The following is a 10,121-nucleotide window of genomic DNA, read 5'->3' on the forward strand; positions in this document are numbered from 1 at the left end:
CCCATCATTCTCCCTCTCTCTGGCTTCTTTGAAGTTTTGCAGACTTTTTTTGGGCTGGTAGAGATGTTCACCTGCTCCGAAATCGCTGCCTCCATAAACCATCTCGTTAATTCAGAAGTGTGGCTTGGCTTTTAATAATTTGGTGTTATGTAACTTGTTTATGAATGGCTGAGCCCGGGGCCATTTCTACAAGGGGCACTTAAATTTAAACCCTTTGCATTTTTTGGCATCTGTGACTGAAATTTTCACCTTAGAAACTTGTTACTTGCTTTAACAGAAGTGTTCATAGAATCATAGAATTGTAGAGTCATAAGGGACCCTGAGGATCATCCAGTCCAACTCCCTGCTGTGCAGGTATATGCAGCTGGCCCATATGGGGTTCAAACCCATGACCATGGCATTATCAGCACCACACTTTAACCAGCTGAGCTAACTGCCCAGAGGAATCTGCCTTACACTGAGCCATCAAGCTTGGTAATGTCTACACTGGCTAGCAGTGGCTGCTTCAGGAAAAGTTCTCCCCCAGTCTTACCTCAAGATGCCAGGGACCTTCTGCATGCAAAACAGATGCTATGTCGATCTTCATAATAAGATTTTAAAAATTAAAAATATATGGCTAGAATTAATATACATTTTATTTCTGAGATGCTCCCCAGACCTTTTCATTCCGTAAGGATATACAGTGGTACCTCGGGTTACATACGCTTCAGGTTACATACACTTCAGGTTACAGACTCTGCTAACCCAGAAATAGTACCTCGGGTTAAGAACTTTGCTTCAGGATGAGAACAGAAATCGTGCTCCAGCAGCGCGACGGCAGCAGGAGGAGGCCCCATTAGCTAAAGTGGTGCTTCAGGTTAAGAACAGTTTCAGGTTAAGAATGGACCTCTGGAATGAATTAAGTACTTAACCCGAGGTACCACTGTACTTTTATTGCCTTGCTTGATCAGACCAAGTTCCATCTTGTCCAGCATTCTGTAGCATAGACCAGCCAGATGCCTCTGGAAATTCACAAGAACAGCATGGAGGTGATGGCCATCCCAAATCTTAGTTTCTTCATCTCGTCAACTGTTGCTCAACATCAATGTTGCTTTGGTGTGGCTGACAGCAATTGTTAAATCTGTTCCGCAAATCTACCTAATCTGCCTTGAAAGCCAGTGGAACAGTCCTCAAAACATCTTCTGGCAGCGAATTCCACTGGTGAACTTGTGTTGTGTTAAAATCCTGCATCCACACCATTCACAGGTGACCCATTCCAGATGAAGAGCCATTGGTGGCTGCCACCACCTTTTTCATAGTTTAACTTATTTCATAGCGATGTGAAGAAGCACTTTCTCTTGTCGGTCCTGAATCTTCCAACATTCTGCTTCAGAAACTTCTGCACAATTTTATATACCTTTCTCTTGTTCTCACATTTTTTCTACCCCCTCTCCTGTCCTTTTCCTCTTCCGCACTCTGAAGGTGTCCTCCTGATCCCTTCCCTGTCTCTTTCGCTCAAGTGAGCTTGCTGAGTGCAATTATGAGACACATTCCCCCATCACTTAGCCACTAGGAGCCTATTAAGCTGCCTCTTCTCGCCCTTCTAAGTGGAATTTTGAGGGCCAAGTTCAGATGCCTGGCTGGGGGTGCAGTTCCACGTGAATAGTACATTTTCTGCTTCTTTCTTCTTGTCTGGCATCCATTGCCATCACATCTCAATACTTTTGCAATAGCACTTTGTTAGTTGGGTAAAACTAACAATGTCTCGTATTCTTAACAAGCTGGAGAGGATTATACCATTCCTTTCCCCACTGAGAGACGGAAAATCACAGGAATGAAATGTAATGGGTCAAGAGCTGCTTTAGGTAGCACACAGCGCTGTCTTTGATGACTGTCCCCAAACTGCCATTAGTTCAAAATGCAGCCGTAAATTTTGCCAATTTATATTGTTAGAGATTCCCAGCTTCTGGATGCAGCACCAGCTGGGCTTGGCAGCAAAAGCTGGGTGCAAAGGATGAGAGATCGCTGGAGATTTGGGGTGTTTGCAGACTGGGACTTAAAAAATGGCAACCTGGTTGTTCAGATATTGCAATCGGGACGAGAGAGGGAGAGAAATTTGGGGAGATAGGGAGGTGAGACTTCCCTGTGAGCAAAGGTTGTAGCATTTGGAACTTTTTAGAGAAAAGGCAACCATGGCATGGAGAAAGTGGGTAGAGGTCATGGAGATCCAATGAAACAGAATGTTGGAAAGAGTTTGGACTTGATATCCCACCTTTCACTCCCCTTAAGGAGTCTCAAAGCGGCTACCATTCTCCTTTCTCTTCCTCCCCCACAACAAACACTCTGTGAGGTGAGTGGGGCTGAGAGACTTCAGAGAAGTGTGACTAGCCCAAGCTCACCCAGCAGCTGCATGTGGTGGAGAAGGGAAGTGAACCTGCTTCACCAGATTACGAGTCCACCGCTCTTGACCTCAACACCACACTAGCTCTCAGATAGAGTCAGAACAGATAAAAGCACTTCTTCATGCAGCACCTAGTTAAACAATGGAACTCGCTCCCACAAATGGCAGTGGTGGCCACCAGCTTGGATGGCTTTAAAAGAGGAATAGACGATAGATTTGTCTGGCAGGGCAAGAAGCCTCGAATAAAATTTAAGATATTAACTGATGCTAAAGAAAGAGGTGGATTTGCCCTGCCAGACCTTAAACTTTATTATGAATCAGCCGCTTTTTGCTGGCTGAGAGAATGGCTGCTTCTTGAAAATGCTGATGTGTTGGACTTAGAAGGATTTAACAATGTATTCGGTTGGCATGCATATCTGTGGTATGATAAGGTCAAAGCACATAAAGCGTTTAAAAACCATATTGTCAGAAAAGCACTGTTTAATGTTTGGATAAGATATAAGGACTTGCTAGAAAATAAAACCCCAAGGTGGTTGTCACCAATGGAAGCGAAGGCTCAGAAATAGTTCAATATGGAGGCCAAATGGCCGAAATATTGGGAAATTTTGGAACAAGAGGGAGATAGATTAAAACTACAGAGTTTTGAAAAATTAAAAAATAGAGTGCGAGACTGGCTCCATTATTACCAAATAATGGAGGCATATAATTTGGACAAAAAAATTGGTTTCCAGGTGGAAAAATCAAAATTGGAAACAGAACTGTTAAATCCTAAAATTAAGAACTTGTCAAGAATGTATAACTTGCTGTTGAAATGGAACACTCAGGATGAAATGGTGAAATCAGTTATGATTAAATGGGCACAAGATGTTGGATATAACATTATGATGGCTGACTGGGAACAGCTATGGACCACAGGTATGAAGTTTATGGCATGTAATGCCTTAAGAGAGAATATAATGAAAATGATTTACAGATGGTACATGACACCAGTCAAGCTTGCAAAAATTTACCATTTGCCTGATAATAAATGTTGGAAATGTAATGAAACTGAAGGTACATTCTTTCACCTTTGGTGGACATGCCCAAGGATTAAGACTTTCTGGGAGATGATCTATAATGAAATGAAAAAGGTATTCAAATGTACCTTTCTGAAGAAACCAGAGGCCTTTCTCCTGGGCATGGTCGGCCAATTGGTGCCAAAGAAGGATAGAACTTTCTTTATGTATGCTACAACAGCAGCAATAATACTTATCACAAAGCACTGGAAGACACAAGATCTACCCACCCGGGAAGAATGGCAGATGAAATTGATGGACTACATGGAACTGGCGGAAATGACTGGCAGAATCCAAGACCAGGGAGAAGAGTCGGTGGAAGAGGATTGGAAGAAATTTAAAGATTATTTACAGAAACATTGTAAAATTAATGAATGTTAGAAGGATGTTGGAACGAAGTTATATGACTTTAGCAGAAATGTTATAAAGGATTAAGTAAAAATAGATTAATTGGCCAAAGGGGGAAAAGAAAGGTTAGATTATGTTAAGACAAATTATAGGGCAAAAACTGAGAAAGATGGAAAGGATTTGCTGAAATAGCTAACTGAACTAGAATACAAAAAAGGGAGGTGTGAGGAGGTCAATGAAACAAGTAAATGAAAGATAAGTTATGGGAATATTCGTTGTGGTTTTGTTAATTGTTTTTGTTTGTGTTTTTGTTTTGTTAAGATAAGTAGTGTTTTCTGTTTTCCCCCCCTTGTTTTTTATTGTAATGTATTGTATTGTTTTGTTTTGTTAAACTTTGTTTTTTCCTTTTTTCCTTTTTGTAATCCTTAAACCCTTAATAAATATTATTTTAAAAAATAAAATAAAATAAAAGAGGAATAGACGATTTGGGGATGATAAGGCTATCCATGGCTACTAGCCATCATTCCGCCTCCACAGTCAGAAGCAATAATGCTTCTCAATGCCACTTGCTGGAGACTGCAGGAGGGGAGACTGCTGTTGTGTTTGGGTCCTGCGTGACGATTTCCCACTGGTGGGCCAGCTTGGCAACAGGATGCTAGACTAAATGGGCCAATGACCCTGATCTAGCAGGTGCTAATGTAGGGGCTCAATCTTTTGAGAACTGCAAACTCCTTCACAAACTGGAGAAACTTGCACACGCACACACACACACATGGCAAGCAAGCTCACACCACAACCTATTGTGCAATTGCTGTATTTCATATTTTAATTCTGGGTGTTTATATTTTAATGTTTCAAGGAGATTGTCTCATTGTGTGTCTTAATTATGGATGCTCATAGTTTGATGTTCTGATGGGATGGTTTTGTTGTGCATACTCATTATGGATAGTTACATTTTAATGTTTGTGTAACCAGTGGTGGATGAAGCCACTCGGGTGCCTGGGGTGGTGCGCCCAGGGGCAGGGCAAGCTGCCCATAGGGGCACGGTGCACCACGGGGCCTCCAGAGTCTTCCTGACTCCTCCCACTCAGCCGCCCTACAGCGGGGGGTGGAGGGTGGGAGGCAGGGGGAGGAAGCGGATGGACTGTTTCGGGCGCGCTGCAGGCCCCACAGTGAGTGCCGCCCGGCGTTTTGTCACCCCCCTCAGTGGTGACACCCTGGGCAGCCCGCACCCCCTTTCTCCGCCCCTGTGTGTAACAGGTCCTTTATATTTTGTAAACCGCTTAGAAGCCTATTCTCAAATCAAGTCCTTGATATAAATGAAATGAAATGCTTCTTTCAAGACTCCTTTCAGCTGGGGGAGGGGCTGGGGAAAGGATCCTATGGCTGCCAGGGAAGGTCTCTACGGGTGCATGTCCACCTGTTGGCACAACACTGCTGATCCCTTTGCTAACGTCATCAGCTTTGGGGCTCCTTTGGGATATTGCTATTTGACTTACCAATAAGCATTTTGCTTGCAGTTTTGACTTGCATCCACCAGTGAACTGCTGGATTGTTAGGGACTGCAATTTTTATTCCATGCCATGGTTATTGCACTATTGTGCTTTGAGCACAACTGTATCTGTGGAAAATGTAGCATATAAATAAACAGTCTATAACTATCTGGTACAGCCTACTGCTCTCATAGTGACCAGCCAGAGGCCTGTAGGAAGCCCATAAGCAGAATCCATGAGCAATAATATTCTACCGCTGTTGCTCCCAAGCAGCTGGTATTTGGAGGCCTATTGCCTCCAATACTGGAGAGAACGGCTATCATGATTCACCTCTAACAGCACCCATTGATAGCTTTATCCTCCATTAATTTGTCTAATCACATTTTAAAGCCATCCAAGTTGGTGGCCATCACCACTTCTTGCGAGAGGAAGTTTCGTAGTTTAATTATGTGTGAAGAAGTAATTCTTCTTGTCTGTCCCATAACTCCTAATATTCAACTTCACTGGAGAACCTTGGGGCTTAAAAATTATGCATTTTCTCCATTCTATGCATAAATGTATACGCTTTGATCGTATCATCATGTTGTGAACTGCCCTGACTGAGATCTACAGATGAAGAATGATACACTGAATAAATGGATGGATGGGATGGATCACCCCTGTCTTTTTTTTTTTTTAATAATATTTATTACTTTTAAAAGAAGCAAAAACAGAAGCAAAGAGGGGGAAAAAACACAAAAGAAGAAAGAACAGGAAAAAAATATATACAATAGAATACAACATAAAATGGATCACCCCTGTCTTGCCTTTTTTCTAAACTAAAAAGCACCTCATGTAACTTTTCATTGGAAGGAGTTGCTCCATCCCCTTGATTGTTTTGGTTTCCCCTTTGTGAAACTTTTTACCTTCTACAATAGCCATTTATTTATTTATTTATTTATTTAGAGGACGACAACCACAGTTTCCCCAGTTGTGGCCACCCTACAAATTTGTAAAAAGCAGGGTTGGGAAGTCTCCAGTCTACAGGCTGAATTTGGCTCACCAGGTCATTTCCCTTGAACCACACCCTCTTCCCCCACACCTGTCATCATGTGACATATGGTGTGGGGCAGGTACTGATGTGGCTGCAAAGGAACAATTTGGATTTTAAAGCCAGCTCCCAATCATTCATTTGCTGGAACAAAGCACACTCTGCCCTGCTCATCAGCTGATGGGCTGGCGGAGTGAACCTTGCTTCCATAACACCAAGCAGTTTGCATCGAAACCACTGCTAAAATGGAGGACAAATTCTTAATATTAGCAATGTTTTCAATGCAATTTTTCAGCCAAGTCACAGTTCAAAACTGCAGGTACCTCCCTGGGGTCAGTTTCCAGGTTCTGGTGGCCTCTCCCATTGAAATATTTCCAACTTCTTCCTAATCATAAGCTCCTTCTGAGGAAAACATCCTGGGCTATTAGCCTCTAATCTGCTTAACAAATGTAAATTGCCAAGTCACTGTAACAGGACTGTTGGTAGACAATATTCATTATCGTTCTTGGAAGATCTTCACTCAATGCTACCACTTTACTTCTGGACACAATTTAAAGTGCTGGGGCTGACCTATAAAGCCCTATAACATTGGTGGCCAGGGACCTGAAGGACCACTGATCCAATTATTAAGAACTTCTTATGAAGCCCTGCTAAGGAAGCTCCTGTTTTCTGAAGTTAGGTGTGTAGGAAGCAGGGACAGGGTCTTTTGGGTTGTGGTGCCTCCTTTAATGGCATGTCCTCTCACTGTCCATTCTCACACCCAGGTATACGTCACATTACTATGTTATAGTACACAGAAAAGTTTGTTGTTGGGGGAGAACATATAAACAATGATCTTAGGAAGTCATTTTTGTTTTTGCTGCTTTTAAAAATTGGATTTGCTGCTGCTATTTTCACTTCGCTTTCTATTTTTGAGATGCATTTCTGTTGCTGCTAATTTACATTGTGAGCACCTAGGAAACCAAAGTTTCATGGTGCGCTATTTTATTTTATTTTAGAAATAAAGAATAGGTAATATGCAGTTCTTTTCAATATCATCAGGAACCACTTTCTCCTGAGCCACACTGCTGGTCCATCCATCTCAGCACTGTCTTGTGATTTTTACAAAATTGCATTTTATGTATATTGTAAGCCGCTTTGAAAATTTTGGTTAAGGTGGGGGCATAAATGCTCCAAATAAGCAAATGAAACATATTGGCTGGCAGCCATTCCCCAAGGCTTCAAGCAATGTGGTTTCCCCAACCCTACCTGGAAATACCTGAACTTGAACTGGTGGGGTCATTTGCAGGCAAAGCATGTCTCCCACTCCTGCATTACAGGCATTCTCTTACAGGGTTGTTGAGTTCACAGCAACCACAGCACCATTTTATTGAATGCATTTATTTTTATTTTTTTTTGGCTACAGCTGATTCACAGCTAGTAATGCCAGAGAACTGGCTTTAAGCCCATTGCTCCTGTTAATCTCCAAAATAAAATGTGTGGTAGAGATCCCTTGCACAGAATTATCGAGAGCTAGAAGCTGCTTTTCATCTACAGCTCTTCTCTCCCAGTGTGCGTGTGGTTCTCCGCAGTCATTTATGTTGCTCTGAACCTTGTTATCAATGGGTAAAAAAATCCCACGGGGTAGCAGCAGATGGGCAGCAAAGCAAGTGGGACTCCTGGGAAAAAAAATTCTCACGCACCGAGTGCTTGGGGGGGGGGGGGGAGATGTTCTCAAATGCATCCTGTAACCAAGGATCACATCCAGCCCCTCTCCTCTCCTGGTCCATTCCACCACAGTGCTCCCAGAGCCCTTGTAATGAGTCAGTAATACAGGTGCCAGCAGCTGCCAATTCTATTGCACCACAGGGACAGCTCTCATCAGTTTTATTTTAGCAACCCGTAGGCTATTAGTCTTGATGGGTGACTCATTCCGTCGCCTTCTCGCTCTTTCCAGCTTTCCAGCCCGATCCGCTGCTCCGCGTATGCGAATTAGTGTGTGCGTATGCGATGGAACGTAAGTGGAGCCATGCACAGTTCCTTGTGGGGATCTTTGAGGACTCTGGGAAGATGAAGGAGCAACAGAGATCTCTCTCTCTCTCTCTCTCCCCCCCCCCCCCCGGCCCAAGTCCAGAGTGTCTCCAATCTCCTTGCATATTATGCATGCTCAGTAATTGCCATCCTAGAAGGCACTGATTTTAATTGTGATGGGCTGGTGCAGCCTCTCCTCATTTATGCCCTTTGGCACCATTTCTCATGGAGGGGAGAGGAGCCAAGGCGCTGATGTAAAGCGGTCTGGCATATAAGTAAAAATAATCATCGTAATTACCATCCCGCGAAAGTTGTTACCAACCATCCTGCTTATACACATACACATCTGGGTCGCGGGGTAACTTGAGTGGCAGGTCAGATAAGCAAGAGCAGCTGATGGGAGGTCTTTATGCAGCGCCGGCATACAGCCGCAGTATAGAGTTTCTGGTGCTTGATTGAAAGGAAAGCCGGGATTGGCTTCTGTTATCTGGGATGTCCCACTTCAAATGGGACAGTTGGTAGGTCTGCAGTTGTCTGACTCGGTATGAGGTATTCTTCCTATGTTCTTCACCTGGCTGTGCCCTGTGTCTTTAATTTACACGCCGCTCCAGTTAATAATAATAATAATAGTAATAATAGTAGTAGTAGTAATAATAATAATAATAATAATAATAATAATAATAATAAATTTATACTCCACCCATCTGGCTGGGTTTCCCCAGCCACTCTGGGCTGCTATTAGTGCTGCTATTTCAAAAAGTGGATCTCACAAGCCTAATGCCTGCCTGCACATGTACTATTTTATTTTTGCGCCCCTTTAACAAGCTCAGTATAGATCTTGAGAGCAAGGAGTCATTTCATTACATATTTCCTAGGAACCTATAAGGAAGTAGTTCCCCAACCCCTTCCCAGCCAAACAACCTGAATACAGGAGAGTTGCACGAGTTATTTTAGATCCAGGGGCCAAAGATATGCTTCTGAGAAGAACATTCCACCCACCGTGTCTCAAAACGCCATCACATTCTAAGATAAAAACATGGACCTAGAAAGGTCCTCGGCAGAAGTTTACCGAAGCCTTAGATTCTTCTTTTGCAACATGAAGCCATGGCAACACAGTTTAGGTCAGGAACTTGACATATTACGTCTGGGCTCAGACAAGCTAGAATCTCAGCAGGCCTGGGGGTCTGACTAAACCCCGTAGGAGATGGTTTACAGAAACCAGAAAATAATGTTACATATGGCACCATTAGGAAGATTTCCTGTGTGTGAGACTCTGCCTCAAGCAAGTGCCTTGGAGCATATACAGGCAAGCCTGTGACAGGGAGCAGCAAGGAAATTTGCCCATTTGTTAGAACAATCTCGTTGGGTGGGGCTGATGGGAATTATAGTCCAAAATGTCTGGAGGGCACCCAGTGGGTGAAGGCTGTCTTAGGCCACATTCACACCATACATTTAAAACACTATGATACCACTTTTATATGCTTGTTGTCTTTGTCCATGGAGTTTTCTTGGCAGGAATACTGGAGTGGCTTGCCGATTCCTCCTCCAGGTGGATCACGTTTGGTCAAAACTCTCCACTATGACCTGTCCATCTTGGGTGCTCTGCTCAGCATAGTTCATAGCTTCTCTGAGTTATTCAAGCCCCTTCGCCACGGCAAGGCAGTGATATCACTTTAAACAGTTATGCCTTCCCCCAAAGTATTCTGGGAACTTAGTTTGTTAAGGGTGCTGAGAATTGTTAGGAGACCCCCACAGAGGTACAATACACAGAGTGGCTGAACAATTATTCCCTCTTCATGCAGAAC

The sequence above is a fragment of the Podarcis cretensis genome (genome assembly GCF_951804945.1).
Source record: "Podarcis cretensis genome assembly, chromosome: 10".
Classification (NCBI taxonomy): domain Eukaryota; kingdom Metazoa; phylum Chordata; class Lepidosauria; order Squamata; family Lacertidae; genus Podarcis; species Podarcis cretensis.